The sequence below is a fragment of the Dermochelys coriacea genome, chromosome 17 (assembly GCF_009764565.3).
Source record: "Dermochelys coriacea isolate rDerCor1 chromosome 17, rDerCor1.pri.v4, whole genome shotgun sequence".
NCBI lineage: Eukaryota > Metazoa > Chordata > Testudines > Dermochelyidae > Dermochelys > Dermochelys coriacea.
Genome location: NC_050084.1, coordinates 15,683,521 through 15,700,092, shown reverse-complemented (window position 1 = coordinate 15,700,092; position 16,572 = coordinate 15,683,521). Strand labels below are relative to the sequence as shown.

Below are 16,572 nucleotides of genomic sequence, written 5' to 3'. Positions count from 1 at the left end.
GCCAATTCATCTTCCATTGAAGTCAAAGAAAACATTCCAATTATTCCCACTGGGAGTTTATATAGGGCCCACACCAAAACACAATACTTTTGTGGCAGGCCCAGAAAAAAAAAAAAACAGGTGACTGGACTCGGTGTCTTGTGCATTAGCCAGAAGGGTATTCTTCCTCCTGTTTGGATATTATTCAAGACACAGCTGTGTATCTGAGAGAAAAATCTACCACTTCCCGATGGAACATACTAATGTAAACAATGAAATCCTGAAATAGGCATTTCTGCTATGTATTGCATTGAAAAGTTATGCGAGAAGGAAAAAGCAGTAGTTTTATATCCTTCTTGAAAAAAAGCAATTGAATATAAAATGCAATGCAAATTAAGCAATAAGAACATCTGACTCTAAGAGAAATTCACAGGGTTCTCGATTATTGTACTAAAGCATACCTACTGTTTGTTATGTGTTTACAGAAGAATTTAATATACTAGAAAATATACCAAGTTTGGTATAAGGCATCAGTAAAAAGCAATCATTCCATTGTAATTACGACACCAAATAATATGATGTGACAACAGAGAACTTCATTAGATTTTGAATCTTTTTGATAGATTTGGGATTATCATGACAAATGGAAGAGGAATAAATTCGTTCCCATAAGAAATGAATTGGTGAGAAAGATTTATGAGTGTCCTTTGTATCCAGACAAGACAAGTGGGACACTGTAAAATCATTCCAGAACAAACACCACACCTATTGGAGGAGAATTCTAAAAATGATATTCTTTTCTACATCATATAACACAAGTGGTGTCATCAGGCTTGATATATGTACCTATTAACTTCCTCCTGAAAACAGTTTATAAAAGTTGACAGTACAACTTTTGAGCAGATGTAGGATTTTGCAACGGGACCAGGACCAGGAAGTAAATATTATGATGCAAAAGTTATACCAAGTATCAGCAGCTTATCCAGAACAGTAAATTGCACTCTTTGCTTGGTTAAAGCTTTGCATATAATTAGAGCTGGGCAAAACATGAAAATGTTTGCAACATTTTGACAAAAAAATGGTCCATTTATATTTTTATGAAAGTTTCATTTCATGTTTTGACCAGCTCTAACCTTAAGATGCTGTGTATCAGGTAAAGCAGCCATTTGTGTTTTGGGTCATGTCTCCAATGAGCATTACACTTTTATGGAATAAATGCCAGAATGGAAAATAATTTGAACCAGATTTTCCTCTGTTTACTCTCACTCTTATAGCATGAATGGGGTTTTCTCCCAGTTTGCTCAAGGGAAGGTTCTGGAGTCTTATCACCTACATTGTCACACAACAATTATCTTTCCTTCTCCCTACTTCCTCAGACACCACAGTTGATTTTTTAACTGATCTTACGTTTAGAGAGTGATCTCTTAACATATTTTCCATTGTTTCTATATAACCCACTCGGTGTCTATTATAACTCTCCTAGCCATGCCACCCTACAAAGTCCTTCCTTTGGCCCAGCTTGAATTTCAAGTTCAGATGGAAAGTCTACCTCACCTACCCACTCAAAGTCCCTTGTGGGTGTTTAAACCACACTTCGGCTGGTCAAACAATTTCCATGGAACACATTTTCAATGGAAAATTGGATTTTCAACTAAGCAAAGATTTTCACAGAAAATGGCTGCTTTCCTCAGAAACCTGATGTTTTGTTAGACATTGTCCAAACCCCCCCCTAAAATTGCGGGGGGGGAGGGGGGAAGAGATTGCTTTTCTAAGATTTCTGTGGTGCAGGTTGGGGGAGAGAATAGCCTATTTACCATCTGACTCTAATTCATGTGCATCTTGTCTTAATTTAGGCCCTGATCCTGTAACAAGAACCATGGGCAGTCCCTCCAGTCTCAGTCGACAGTTGGTGCCTAGGAGGGTAAGCATTTTGGGGCAGGGACTCTCTCTCTTGCTTGCTATCCCTTTGTATGACACCCTAGCACTTTGGGGGCTCTGGTTGCTACGGCAATAATTAACAGCCACATGTTAAAACACTTCATGTACTCACCTCCTCCTCTGGGATGAAGCGACCATCAACCACACAAATCTTCTATCCTTCCTCTCCTGAAAAGTTAGGCTGTGTCAATGCTACACTTGGATTTGCTATGGGGAAAGAGAGGCAAGTAATAATAAGGGATGTTTCCTTTAAGCCAGCTACTAATTGCATCCATAGATACGAGCAGGATGGGTAAGAAGCTTCCACAAATTCAGCCTTTTTTCCTACCATATGTTTGTACAGCACTTAGTGGCTAACCAGGTTGGAGGCTCCATTGTGCTAAGTACCAGCACAATATAAATATTAAATTATTGTTTTTATAATACTCATGGAGGGGTCTCCATTTTGGTCAGCAAGGTTCTAGCTTTACTCTAAGTAATTCTGCTAGTTAGTATCTGGTTCTTACAAAATTATTTTAGAAACCCTAATAGATTTGAAAATTAAATACGTTTAAGTTTTATCTTTGACTACAGATTTTTTTTTGTTTACACATCTTAAATTAGTTATTGTTTTAAACAAGGTCTACATATTAAGAGGCTATTAAATAATGTAGAAAGTATAGTAGACAAAATATGACTTCTCACAAAAATTCTTGATTACATCTTGTTTCTTTGGTAACAGATATAATGGTTCTGTGTTCTGAGGCTTTAATTTTAATCACAAAGTGTATTGTTCTTGATCAAACTAGTGTTGCAGATGCAGAGTAAAGTTCTTAAAGTCTTGTCAAATGTTGAGTTGGCAGTCTTTCAAAATTATCTGCTATATTTTAAAGCACCTTTATACTTGTGTGCTATTTTCCAAGCCTTCAGCATATAAGTAATGCCCCAAGAGCATAAAATAATTCTCTCCTTAATAGGACATGCTGTTGAAAAGTAAGAAGTTGCTAACAATTAACATTGGCTTACGAAAGTGATGGTTCATCCATTTCTTGATGTGAGAAGTTAACCCATCTCCACAGAGAGTCACTGACCCTCTTGTTTCAAATTCCACTTTACTGTTCTGCCCTACCCTCCTTCCAGACCCCATCTCCAGGCTGTTCCCTAACACCAGGATGTCTTTTCATCTTGTCAGTCTCTCCACACTAGGCTACTTTGTCTCATGCAATCCTTGTCATCTGTGTAACTGGCTCTCTGACTGTCTTCAGATTGCCTTTCATGACATATAACTCACTTCTCACTAGTTAGCAATCCAACCCTCCTCTTTGGGCTGCACAGATTTTACCTGCTGTCCATAAAACTGAGCTTTTGTACTCTACTTCACATCTCTCTCTCTCTGTATACCTATACCTATAAATATAGATATAAAGGAAGTATGTTTTACACAGGCTATATGCATGATTTTTTTTAACTACTGTAGTAGTCTTTTACCCTGTATTGGCATATACAGGGCCCAATTCTCCACTGTCTTGCACCAGATGTCACCGTTTACACCTGTGGAAAGTGGTGATAAAATGATAACATATCAGAATGCACCAATGTAGGTGGCTACCCAAGAGTGCAACATTGTGTAGAAAGAGTAGAAACAGATTGAGATTCAGATCCAATTCCCTTCTTAACTCAATCGTTCAGATCCTCAGCTGATATAAATCAGCACAGCTCCATTGATTTCCATGAAGATATGTTGATTATACCAGCCGAGGGTCTGGCTAAAAGTTTCAGCCATAGCATTAATGAAACAGTCACAATTTATGCCTTGTGAAGGCCTGGGTCCTAGGAGAATGTAAAATCAGTTATACAATAGGGGGAACCAGATGGCATGTGTGTGGGGCTGGAGGGAATCTGCAGAGGAAGGGAAGACAATAGGAAAACCAGAAAGTATTATTCTATTTCTTTAAATTAAAAAAAAGTAGAGTTCACTAATCATGGTGAAAGGTGACCAATGTTTAGAAAGAGATACTGGGCACTAGAATCGCTGCGTAAGTGTTTTCATGTTTCCTTTCATCAAAGGTGTGTGGTTGGAAGCCAAACAATACACATGCCACTGTGATACGATGGTGTAAGGGTGTATCCTATGTGGAAAAGGAAGCTGCCAAAAATCCAGTTCTGAATACAATTACATTTTAAAAATAGCATTTAACAAGAGTTAATAGGAAATGCTGAAACACATATGGACAATTCTCATCGTTAAACCCGCCTCTTTTATGAGCTTAATTACTTGTCATCTCTGTCAGCATTGGCAATGGCTCACCTGCAGCATGCTTTGGAATCAGACTTTCACAGTGTCCTCAGACTTTTCAATGAGCAGACATTGTTACTACAGTAGAATCAGGTTTTACATTTATTTGGTCCTTGGGGGACATTAGAATTAAGACTAGAAATAAATGAGGCCTTACTGATTTCATATACAGTATCTCAGTTGTGTTAACCAGTTAGTGTGATTTATAGATCTCCTTTTCCACATACCCTCCAAAAAAGGAAACCCAATCAAGAGTGTAAGTTACAGTGTATTTATTGCTTTGATTCTTGTGAATTATCTAGGGTGTTTTTTTTTTTTTTTGAGAACTAGAACAAGAGCAGGAGAAATTACTATAAAATACCTCAATTATAATTAAAGTTGGACAGATCTCTAGGGTTAGTCTGTCTAACCTATTATGTGACTGGCACCATAACGTATCTCTGTGTACTATACATTATTTGTTTGTTACAGTAATGCCTAGAAGCCTTCAGGGAGGTAAGGGCCGCATTGTGCTAGGCACGGTACAGACACACTGTAAACATCAGGGAATGTCTCTTACTTCTTAATGGACAAGGGTGGGAGAAAGGAAGTATCACTCTTTTTAAAGTACTGAGGAAAAAAGTGACTTCATCAAGGTCACTCAGGAAGCTTGTGGTGGAGCCAGGATTTCAAGTCAGACCCCCTGAGTCCCAGTCAAGAGCCTAACCAACCAACTGACCCAGATCTGACCGGCAAAAGCTAAGACTTCTTTCGCTCGGGATGATAAAAACTCAGAAGTCCCAAGGCAAACTACTGCACCAAAGAAAAGGATCCATTCCTGAGGATTTGGTGGTGGTCTGTGATTGAGAGAGAGAGTGTGAGTGTGTGTGGAGAGTAGGCACAGAGAGCAAGAAATTTAATTCACCTGCTACCCCGTGAGTTCCATTAACTTTGTTCTTCTTGCTCTTACACTGCTACTCATTTGGAATCTGGAAATATGATGATGGTTTGTGTTGAGAATCCAATTCATTTTCACTTGTGACCTAGATTAAAATTCTGAACATCCCCACCTCAGCTAAGTTGAAAGTAAACTGTTAATAAAATTAAATCAAGGGCTAGATTCTATTGAAGCTGATTGACTATATACTGGCCAGTGAGAGTTACCTGGACAGTTAGATCTGTGTGTGTAGGTCTAAGCGGGTCTATTCATCTCCCTGGAGCAAATGGCTAAGGAATGGAAAGAGCTGTAGCTTCACTCGGTATTCTCTGGCTAGATGGGTTGACAGTATTGACGAACTGGTGGCCTATAGCAGCTAGGGTGACCAAACGGCAAGTGTGATAAATCGGGACAGGGGATGGGAGGAAATAGGCACCTATATAAGACAAAGCCCCGAATAGCAGGACTGTCCCTGTAAAAACCGGGACATCTGGTCACCCTCGTGGCTGCAGTCAGTTAATAGACAGTGACCCCAGAGTTGTAATTCTTCCCCTGAGTCACAGTGCCTTCTGAGATGGTGCGATTTGTACATCACCATTTGTTCCAGTCTGCGCCTCGAGGAACAAATTGGGGAGATCTATACATTGTGACTTTGCATATAGATTCTCGGTTGCTGCTATATTGACCTGAATTCATAGAATCACATAATCATAGAATATCAGGATTGGAACGGACCTCAGAAGGTCATCTAGTCCAACCCCCTGCTCAAAGGAGGACCAATCCCCAATTTTTGCCCCAGATCCCTCAATGGTCCCCTCACAACCTTGGGTTTAGCAGGCCAATGCCCAAACCACTGAGCTTTCCCTCCCCCTTGTACAGAAGGGTTTAGAATTTGACATTGCTGTCTTAAAGAGAAAGTTCAGATTATAGATCATTCTTACTGACATCAGTGAAACAACAGGAGAGAGGTTTTAGAGTAGCAGCTGTGTTAGTCTGTATCCGCAAAAAGAAAAGGCGTACTTGTGGCACCTTAGAGACTAACAAATTTATTTGAGCATAAGCTTTCGTGAGCTATAGTTCACTTCATCGGATGAAGTGAGCTGTAGCTCACGAAAGCTTATGCTCAAAACAGGAGAGAAGCATCCCTCAGTGCTCCGGGTAACATAAGAATAGTAGTGTGGTATTTCATGTGTCAAGGATTGTCAACATGAGTTTTGCAGCAAAACCATCACTACAAATCTACTGGTCTGTTATGTCTTCAGAATCATCCCCTCCATCTATACAGGTCCTTTTTATCTAACACAGCCTCCTGACTTACAGGAATACTTTCTTCATAACCTCAGTTATAGTTGAACATTTATTTGGGTCTCTCATTGGCCTTAGTAAATTGAGCTGGAGGGTCAGGGAGATTTATCTGGGGATAGCCTGGTGTTTTAACTACAGGCCAGGCACTATTTTAGCACTCTACTTAGTTTTATTTTATTTGTTGAATGGTGCAGATAAGTTAGTTGCTTTGTTTCCTGTGATGAACTCTTCCCTGAAATGTTAACTCTGCAGTGGCTTCACAAACAGTGGGTCAGAGATCTCCACTGAAGTCCACAGTGACAAAATACAGTGGCGTCTCACCAAGGGATTAGAATTGCTTCTCAATAGAATAACTAGACTTTTTTAATTAGTTCTTTTTTATTACTAGAAACATATAATTAGGCAAAGTGGTCCCTTAAGAGTTCCTTTTTTTCCCCAATTCAATACATGGAATGTAGATGCAGTTGGGGGGGTGGGGGGGAAGACATCAAAACCCCTTAATTTTTTATTTTAAAGCTTTTTTTCCCAAAATGGACATTTTTCAAAATAAAATAAATTGACCAACTCTATAGCTTGTCAAAAAATGGAAAACCCTTTGAATGACTTTTCCACCCCCTCAAAATAAGTTTGTTTTGTTTTAAATATTTTTGACCAGTTCTAATTGAAGGGGTTAATCATCAGAGCTCCCTTTAGCTAGCAAGAGAGCTCAGTTGGGATGAGGGCTGGGACTAGCTAGGCAAGGAGCCTCAGGAAATGATGGAATTTTGAGAGAGCTAAAAAATACCCTTTATGAAGAATAGGAGAAGGCAATAATAGGGTTCAAGTTTGGCAACTTAGGGACCTCAGGACCTAGACTCTGAGTCCCCACTATAGCCTGCCTTAAATGGGCTCAAGATTGGATGACTTTCTCCAGGATATGCTCTAGGTCCAACAGGAATTAGTGCCAATAAGTCCAATGGCCCATGCTATACAGGAGCTCTGACTAGATGACCATAATGGTCCCTTCTGGCATTTAATATTTTTATTGAAAAGATTTCTGCAGCTGCTTTTAATTCATCACTTCAGTTTTCCACAGCAGCCAACTGTAATGCCAGAAACAGCAGACCTACATCTTTTCTAAGCTGCAAGGGAAGATGAATTATTGAGAAAACAAGTTCCAGATTTTAATGAAATGGTTAGAAATAGAAACTGATTTACCTGTGAAGGGGGGGATTGTTTGGGAAAACCACTGAGAGAGTTTTGCATGGTTTGTCCTACAACTCTAAGCAGTTCTTGTTTGTTAAACATTTTACCATAAGATAAATGGTTTCAAGGTTTATTACAACACTAGCTGTAGCATCAGGGAATTTTCAGAAATAGGAAGCCTTTGTTTAAAAGTCAGTTGATAAGAGTGGTAGTCCTGTTGTTTGCATGTGATATTGTGATAGCACTAATGGTTACAAAATGTCCATTGCTACTTTGTATGGCTTCCCGCCCCCTCCCAGCAAGGCCATTAAATATATTTCATTTTCTTACTTGTAACAAGAAACTATCATTATGATAGGATATTTTGTTAAATTTTTGTTTACTAAAATTTTGTAATTGTACGCCTGCATATGCGAGGAAATTCCACTTGTGGTGATGGAATATTAAGATACTTAGGGACTGTTTGAAGGCACAATTTTTAGTGCATTTCTTCTGCATCTGACAATGTAAAGTTGCACCTCTTAATATCATTAGAAAGCCCTTAGCCTTTTAGTGAACCATATGGAATGTGTATCAAAGATTATAATGCAGTAATGGTGTAATTCTGTCCTAAATACTGTCTATAGATTCAGGGAGATGCAATCTTATTGCAGGGGTTTTAAATGATGGATTAAAGTCCTCCATCTTTTATGCAATTATTCTGAGATCAACAGTGCAAGTCTGGATAATTGTATAAATCTATTCCACCCTGTACATAAACTTGACATTTTAATGCTTTTAAGTTTTGTTTTCATGCAATTAACTAATGCTTTATTTATAATGGTCTCCTAATGATCCAAATTGAGGCATAGCCATTTAAGAAGTAGCTATCCAGATTGTGAGTGGAACTAGTCTAAAATTAACTTTGCAGCAAAGCCAATCTGTTGCAGTGACCACTGCATCAGGCATAATAAAAAGGGAATTTGGATTTTTGAATGTTCTGAGCTCCTGATGCATTTTTCTTAAAGATGCACGGTAGTAGGAAATCATACAACGCCAAATATTGTTCCCACTCAACCTTTTAATGGGATCAGGATCAATAGTCCCTCTAATTTTTGACAGGCCATGTGTGCAAAAAAATTTCTTCTGTGCAAATTTTTGTGAGCGCGGTGTTTTGCCATGTGCACAGGGTTTCGGATCTGTGTGCGCGCGCACAGCTTAGAGGAAACAGTGGTCAGGATTCTGCTATAAGCGAGCAGAGAAAGGGTCCTGACCAAAAAGACTAGATAAAAAAAAGCCCTTGAGATACCTTGGACCTGGATTTGAACTTCACTGCACAGGCCCATATTAGTAATAAATCACAAGAAAAAACTGTGTCTGAAGTAGCCCTGTTATATGTTAGCCATAATGAGCTCATTTAAGAGGAAAAAGTCAATCAATTTCAATAAGCAGAATCCTGCAAGCATACCTAATCCAGACAGCATTTTGTATCAAATGATTAACAGATTGTGATTATATATGTGAAGCTTAAAGGATAAATGTAGCCATTGACGAATATTGTGCATCAAAACAAAACAAAACTCTCAGTGAGAAAATATAGATGTTATAGATCATATGGCTGTTGGAATAGAGAGGCAAAGAAAAGGATTACTTGCATTTTGGTGTAGTTTTTTTTTTTGTTTGCAGGATGGTAAGGAACTCTGTCAAAGATTCAGAAATGAAGACAGTGTACATCTCAACACTGGAAGTGATTAAATTAATTTGTACTGAAGTTATTATCTGAAAGATGCATCTCGAAAAGAAGTGTACAGTACTGAAAATATAGTTTTCAGAGTAGCAGCCGTGTTAGTCTGTATTCGCAAAAAGAAAAGCAGTACTTGTGGCACCTTAGAGACTAACAAATTTATTAGAGCATAAGCTTTCGTGAGCTACAGCTCACTTCATCGGATGTATTTGGTGGGAAAAAATTTTTCTTTTTGAAAATATAGTGACTACTTCAAAATAACCCCAGGAAATATAGAAGACATCCAACACTTCATAAAAGCAAATGTTTCATAATTGATAAGCAATTGAACTATAGAAAAAAAGCTAGGTTAAATTAATTCTCTGAACCAGGACAACGTACAAACCAAAAAATGTGAGACAGAGCATTAGAATATAAAAACAACATATTAAATAGTGTAAGGGTATGTTTCCTATTACTCTATGGTAGTCATTTTAGGACAGCTAACATTAGAAGAAACTTGAGACAGGATGTTAAATGACAGTTGGATGTTGCTTCTTGACACTGTCCCTGAAGTTAGGTTCATTTCTAACTGTTTCCTCTCTCAAGGACTCGCATGTAAATGGGCTTTGGAGGTTTAAATTATTGAACCAATGTCTATTTTTAGCCAACTGATTGAAGTCATAGGGACTGGAACAATTAGTGCACCTGCTTTAATTCAATAGCCTCCTTTCATATGAATGTATATTTATCACTCACCCTTTCTGGCTATTAATTTATAATTAGTGGATTGTTCCAAAGTTACTGTTTCCTGTCATGGCTCTATAGTTGGGGCAGAAAGGTTTTGGGAATACCTCTCAATGTTAGCTTTGGCTAGGCAAGGATGACATGTGGATCATTACCACTCTTGTCAACTTGTAGAATATAGGTCTGATGTACCTGAGCTTTGGTACATTACCCCATTTTAGAGCACTGGGAACCAACAGAATGGAATTTAATGTTCAGTTAATTTCTAAAGCTATGTCCACCCTACAGAGCTTGTGCCCGAATAGTCCCCTAGGGGAGGTGCAGCCTCCATCAACAGAGTTTTCTGCCAGGGTAGCAACACCATCTCCGTGAATGAAGTGGCACAGCTGAATCTTAGGTATTTTGTCACCTAAGATTGGTGTGGGGGTGGTGTTTTGCCACACATTGATGGACAGAGCTATGCCAGAATAAGTTTAAAGTGCAGACCAGGCCTAATTCTGACTTTTGTGCTGGTTTCATATTGACTAGGGAAACAGTAGAATAGACAGAGTATAATATTTGATGAGACAAGTGATGTGAATGAAAATTGGAGGTGATTTAAAAGTTGCTGCAAGTTCCATTTTATTTGAAATCCATATTATTCATTGAGGAATGCAATCTATTTTTGGAGCAGGGCATCCATTGCATTTATTACAGCTCCTCAAAAACTACAGATTTTGCATTTTGACTCGTGAATTTTAACAAGCCAGTGTTAGTTTTGGAAAGACAGTGAAAGCTGAAGATTGTAATATGAATTAGATTTGTACCTCAGTTATTAATGCAACTGGTTTGGATTTCTCTCATAAAAGCTACACACACACTCCGATTCTGAAGTGATGCCAGGTGAACCCTTTCAATGTATAGTGCAGTGTTTGTTTTCAAACTGAATAGAAAAGATTTTAATAGTAATGATCATGACTGCAGTAGTCTTCAGGTTCAATAGATAAAAGGAGAATAAGTCAAGATTTTAATGAAGACAACTATTCTGTAAAAATACAACCCACTAAACACAAAAGAACGTTGTTAGATGTTGCTTAGGCCTGGGCTAGTGATTACAGTTATTCCAGTTAAACCAAAAATATACTGCTTGCAACAAAAATATGCTTTAATAATATTCTGATCAACAGACTATTTTGTATCCATAACAACATTCTAATTTCCATCTGGTATTTTGCTGTATATTTCTCTTTAAGAGGAGCCCAAGGAAAAATCTGAAATTATGAGATCTTAAAAAGTTATAATGAAGCAATGATTTCATACTGTACCATATTTGTAGGAGTGCTATGTAATAGTTCAATTAAACTGCAAGTAAGTACTGCATTAATTGTAGCCTATTAGTCACAAATGACAACATTTTATTTTGTTGTACTTAAGTATTTTATTAGGAACAGACTGTTTTAGTTAGTGTTTGTTGCCCCAAGAGTTTTAGAGAAACTGATTTTCTGTCCGGAAAGATTGAAATCAATTGCATTCCTCCTTTCCAGACAGTGCTAAAACATTTATTTAAAGGTTTATATGCTCACCCTGCCTTATCTGTATTCCAAGTCACTTGTCCAATGAAATAATATTCATTCATGCCTTCCTTCACTGTGTTATTGACAAAGTGTAAGCTTTATGTGACTGGAAGCCAGAATTCTGTCTTTTGAGAATACCTCTCTCTAAACTTGTCTGAAAGAATTATTTTATTGCATTTTTCATGCCAGTTCAAGTATGTTTGCATGGTAAATCCTGGAAGTTGGAATGTCTATGTCCATATTAGCCTTTTGAATTAGCTGCATGTACAATATGTTAGAGACTTCATCCTTAGATCGTAGTACTTCACCTTATTCTGCAAGATTGTTATTTTGATTGTTTTTCTTTATATGTAATAAACTGTATGTGTCACCTAGTGCTACAAATCAAAAACTAGGTCAATTCTGAATGGCTCACATTATAGACAATAGAGAGAGTTTGCCATTAGTGTGCATTTGCTTGGTTCATTCTCCATGAAAGAATATGTACAGTACCTAGAGAACAAAGGCTGGAGATTATGGACGCTTTGTTACATTTTTGAGAAAATGAGAAGAGCAGCTGCCTTGATCAACATCCCTTCATGCAACAATTGTGTGGGCTGTCACATAAAGGACCCAAATTCAAAAACAGACATTATATTCCAAGCAGGTTGCTTTCACGCGAGATGTGAAAATGGGTCAAATAGAGCACTCAAATTAACCTTTTTGAGGGGAAAAAAAAAGAGCATTCGGAAGGACAGGTCACTTCCTTGCTAAAACTCATCTTCTCCCTCTATAAAACTGGGGTAATCATTTGCTTAATAGTTTGTAATTTTTAAGACCAGTCAGTGGCAGGAATAGAACTTGCAACCCCCTTCTTGTTCCCCAGACTGTATTTAATCTAGACTATGGATTTCTTTTGTGAGGAAAGGGAATAACATCTCCTCCTTCTTCAAAAGAGTGACAGAGTGCTCACAAACATTATAATTGAAAAATTTGCTTTGAAATTTTTAAAAATAATTTTGTTCCTCACTTTGTTAAAATATTTTCCATTTATTTACCTATTTTTGATTGTACAAACAATAATAATTCAGCCAACTCTACTACAAACATCACCTGATACCAGGGAAAGTGACATTTCACCCAAAGCGCCATCCTCTTCCCCTTTATTTTATCTTCTTTCTGACCAATAGTTTTATTTTCTTTGAATTACCCATGTTTGACTGTAAATCCTTCAGGGATGGGATCTGTCTTCTTGCATGTTAAAACAACACTATAGTGTGAATGATACTTTACAAAGAAGACAACCATTTCAACAGTGCATCGTTCTAAGACTGATTGATTTTTGAAGTCTCACCATAAAGATGAAACCATTGGGATATGTTGGGGGGAATATTAACCAAAAGCCTAGAGTTGAACACCCTGATCTTTAAAGTTCTCAAAAGCCTGGTCTGGAATTTAGAGGCGGAGAGCTGAGATGGAGAATGGAGATAGTTGAGATTTTTCACAGCCAGTATCTCCACCCAGAAGGTGTGAGGAGGTGAGCGGGGGAATGGCAAATTGCCTACTTCTTTTGTGCAGGGGTTATGTGGAGAAGCCACCAAGCAGCCCTCATGAATAGGACACACTCCTGAGTTCATGATTCAGTAAGTAAACCCTGCATAAACCTGCACTTTTTCCATTTTAAGTCCGTATTCACTCCTACTTCTGGAATTTCCTTGTGCTGACTGTCAGTTTAACAAGACACTATTTGAGGGACTGCCAGAGACAAAACTTTGAGCAGAGCTTGTTTAACAGGCCTTTTACAACAAATCTGCTTTATTGTTCAATCTTGCTTATTACAATGCACTTTTCCTGCTTAAGACTTAGGGTGCATTTTGTAAGGCCTACGAGCACTGGGGCGGGGGAGGGAATCAGGAGTTGCACAGTTTTATTTTGGATGACATTTTCTTTCAAGTTCTAATGCTGATCTAGATTTGACAGTGGGGGGCCAAAAATCAGCTCTAGTAGTAGTGATAAGCCCTGTTTAAAAGTCTCTGGGATTGGTAATAGCATATTCAAAGGCTGAATTTGGCCCAATGTTTAGCATTTCTCGTGTCAGTGCTAATAGCCTAATTTTTATTTACACTGTGTAAAGAGATCTTAAAGGATGTGTAAATCACACTTATGCCTCCTTTAAGGTGCCTTTACAGGGCCAAAGTAATGCAAAGGGGCCTTACTGTAAATGAGAATCAGACTGAGTGTTTGACCTACACTTTTATTGGTGTATTGATCTTCAGTACCGCTGGCTATTTCTTTTAATCATTTGCCTCCTTGTGGCTGATCGTTCCTGAATAGATGACCAGAGTAACAGTGAATTTCATTACCTAAGGGCTAAGCATGTTCCAGGAAAAAAAACAAAAACCACAAAAAACCACAAGGTATGAATAGCATGGCCTAACATCTGTACTCCCAGGGAATACAGCATACAGTGTAATTTCCTCCAAGTTTCATCTCCACTTCCCAGCTCTTTGTTTTATAAGGGCCTTTTAAACCCATATTGCCTGGTTTTCTAGTGGGAAATGAAATGTTCTGAGCACTCAGCCTGTCTCTTTTACTCTAGCAATGTGGTTGTGGAGGACGGCTACAAACACCCTTCTCAGATTTGGCCTAAAAATAACCCTTTCAGCACATCATATGTGAGAGAAGAAAAAACAACAACAAGAAGTAGGGAAATGACCAATAAATTCACAGATGAGGAAAAAAATACCCAGGGGCATTTCACAAAGCTACAGGATGCCTCTAGATTTTGCATTTGGATTTTCAAGTTTGCTGCAATCATATGTGGCTACCTAATGTGCACTACCAAAATCTCAGGTGCTTTAGTTATTTTAAAATAAATTGAACACTAACTTTCTCCAAAAACACCTTTTTGGATAGTAAAATGAAAGCCTTTGTGAACTGTGATAAATCCTCCTATTTTGGTCCAGACAGTCCCTTTCTAGGTATCTGCCAAACATAGGGTCCATCTTCGCTGCCACACACACACACACACACACACACACACACACAGAGGTGTGTTCTTAACTTGGGTTAAAATAGCAATGAAAACCCAGCAACACAACTTTTAAACACAGCACCTAGTACAATGGGATCCTAGTCCCTGAGTGGAGCTCCTAGGTGCTACCACAGTATACATATTATTCGAGAACCTCATGTTGAAATATTAAGTGTTAGCAAAAAAGATACTATCACTAATGCTCATGCCAGAGTAACAGATTTTTTTCCCTGCACACTAGTTCCCACAAGGTTAAGTGTTGTGCTGTTCAGGGCACAGTTATATGCTGCTTGCCTAAAGGCAGTTGAATGTGATCCCTCTAAAACAGGAAGCATAATCTCAATGGGAGAATGGCAAATTCTTATAACAAAAAAACCTCATGAACTCATTCACAATCCAGACATGGCCCAGGAACTGGTTTTCAAATGACCTGGTTTGCCCCCCATGTTGTTGTACATTTGTCCCTACAGCACTATTTCACAGACCAAAAAAAGTAAAATAAATTCAGCTATGTCTTGGACATAAAATATGGCTTTAGGCTGCCAGCTGGGTTCTTTGTCAAGTGGTAGATAGGTGATTAAAAGTACAAACCAAATATTTTGGTGTTGAAAAGTTCTCTGACTGTACCTTTAAAAGATTTCTTTGAACTACTAACAAATAAATGGTTGATTAGATCCAAAGTTTATTTATATCCCTGAGAGCAAGAGAAGAAAGTTAGTCTAGAATTACTGTTCCTAGTATCATTGGATTTTAAGTACTTAGGAAATATTCCTGTTACAAATGTGACAATGCTGTGACACCTTAGCATATATCTTGTTTTGTTATACCAGCTGTTAAATAAATGTAGTTTTCAAAACTCCAGCTCTATCTACAATTAAATTCTATTCTGCCATCAAATATGGACTATCAGCTATTTTCATCACAAGAGTGTCTTTCCTCATTTATGTGAGAGAGTTGAACATCCTAAATTTTAAAGTTGTTGTAAGCTTCCGAGTGGTCATCTGGGTCCATGTATTTACTAAAAGTGTTATTAAGACTTAAAACAACTTCAGGAACATACTGTTGTGACATTACCCAGGATACAATTTGGACTGATGAACAATCGTGTCCCCTCAGTTCTCCAACCTGGGTGCCTTTTACACTGCTTTGCTGTGGAAGCTACCGCTCCTGGTCTGCTCTCACACAGCCTCCAGCATGTAAATTACTCCCAGTTATGCTGCAAGAGTGCTACAGCCAGCCACCCTTGTATTACACCGCAGAGCAATATCAGCAAATTCCCAGTTCCACACTTTCCCCCTCAAAAACGTATGTCTTGTTTTGCCCAGCTCTCTCCTCGACTATACAAATTCATATAAAGTCCATCGTTTTAGTTGTAGAAAATGATATTCACAAATCCTGTTATCCCAAATGGAATTTCCCAAACATTTCAGTCCAAACACAGTGGTTGAGATAAAACAAGTTCATAAAAAGTACAAAAGATAGATTTTAGATGACTACAAGTAATGAAGCATAAAAGGTCATAATTGGTTACAAGAAATTAGTTTAAGGTAGGTAGTAGTTGTGTTTTTGCTTTGAATTCACTCTAAAAGTCAAAGTCTGTCTGACCACAGATTACAGCAATCTAATTGGCTGAATTGTCAGACAGCATCCCCCTCCCCAATCCAATGATGCTTCCTTTCTCCTTCAAGTGTTGTTGATGCTGTGAGTAGAGATGAAAGGAGAGATTATTTGAGGCCTTTGTTCTTCCTTCGTATGTTTTTCCTCTTGGTTTGAGGATCATCTCCAGATGAGATTCAGGAGATAGCAAGTACGGGTGGATGGGAACCTCAAGCTGTTCCTTGTCAAAATGTAAAAACTTTGCTCATGTCCTTTTTCCTGCCAAGGATGGCCACTTAACCACATGATGGTCCATTTGATTTTGATGACACCTGGCTGAGGCATTGACTAACCTTTTGTCTG

At 38.2% G+C, this 16,572-nt stretch overlaps 1 long non-coding RNA gene across 5 annotated transcripts in view; it reads right to left on the bottom strand.

Moving 5' to 3' along the window:
- The window catches only part of LOC122456956, a 126,916-nt gene that overhangs the window by 53,457 nt on the left and 56,887 nt on the right, over positions 1-16,572 (bottom strand). For 2 of the 5 annotated variants that reach the window (XR_006276162.1, XR_006276163.1), the window contains exon 2: positions 10,854-10,969. The exons of the other annotated variants lie outside the window; for them this stretch is intronic. This is a non-coding gene — a long non-coding RNA (uncharacterized LOC122456956). The remainder of the gene's footprint in view (positions 1-10,853; positions 10,970-16,572) is intronic. 5 annotated transcript variants of the gene reach the window in all.